The sequence below is a fragment of the Trichosurus vulpecula genome, chromosome 7 (genome assembly GCF_011100635.1).
Source record: "Trichosurus vulpecula isolate mTriVul1 chromosome 7, mTriVul1.pri, whole genome shotgun sequence".
Classification (NCBI taxonomy): Eukaryota; Metazoa; Chordata; class Mammalia; order Diprotodontia; family Phalangeridae; genus Trichosurus; species Trichosurus vulpecula.
Genome location: NC_050579.1, coordinates 166,163,943 through 166,164,988, shown reverse-complemented (window position 1 = coordinate 166,164,988; position 1,046 = coordinate 166,163,943).

Here is a 1,046-nt window from a genome sequence, read left to right as displayed (position 1 = left end):
TTATTGGTGATTCAGAACATATTTTTCATACGACTGTCAATAGCTTGGATTTCTTCTTTTGATAAGTTAACAAGCATCTATTAAGCTCCTACTATTTGTCAGGGATTATGCCAGGCACTGGGATACAAAAAATGTTTGAAAAATGAATAAACAAAAAAAAATCAAAAAATACCTTGATTTCAAAGAGTTTATAGCCTAATGGAGAAGAGAACTTGAAAACAGCCCATGTACAAACAAGATATATAGAGAATATAACGGAGATAATGCCAGAGGGAAGGCACTGTATTTGGAGGACTGAGGAATATTTCTTGCAGAAGAGTGGACTCTGACTGAGATTTGATAGAAGCCAGGGAATCCTCCTCATGTTTCTCTTGATTGTTGTGTTTGAAAGTCAAATTTTCCATTCAGCTCTGGTCTTTTCACTGAGAAAGCTTGAAAGTCCTCTATTTTACTGAAAATCCATATTTTGCCTTGGAGCATGATACTCAGTTTTGCTGGGTAGGTGATTCTTGGTTTTAATTCTAGCTCCATTGACCTCTGGAATATCATATTCCAAGCCCTTCAATCCCTTAATGTAGAAGCTGTTAGATCTAGTGTTATTCTGGTAGTGTTTCCACAATACTCAAATTATTTCTTTCTGGCTGCTTGCAGTATTTTCTGCTTGATCTGGGAGCTCTGGAATTTGGTGACAATATTCCTAGGAGATTTCTTTTTGGGATCTATTTGAGGAGGTGATCGATGGATTCTTTCAATTTCTATTTTGCCCTGTGGCTCTAGAACATCAGGGCAGTTCTACTTGATAATTTCTTGAAAGATGATATCTAGGCTCTTTTTTTGATCATGGCTTTCAGGTAGTCCAATAATTTTTAAATTATCTCTCCTGGATCTATTTTCCAGGTCAGTGGTTCTCCCAATGAGATATTTCACATTGTCTTCCACTTTTTTGTTCCTTTGGTTCTGTTTTATACTATCTTGATTTCTCATAAAGTCACTAGCTTCTTCTTGCTCCAATATAATTTTTAAGGTGTTATTTTCTTCAGTGGTCT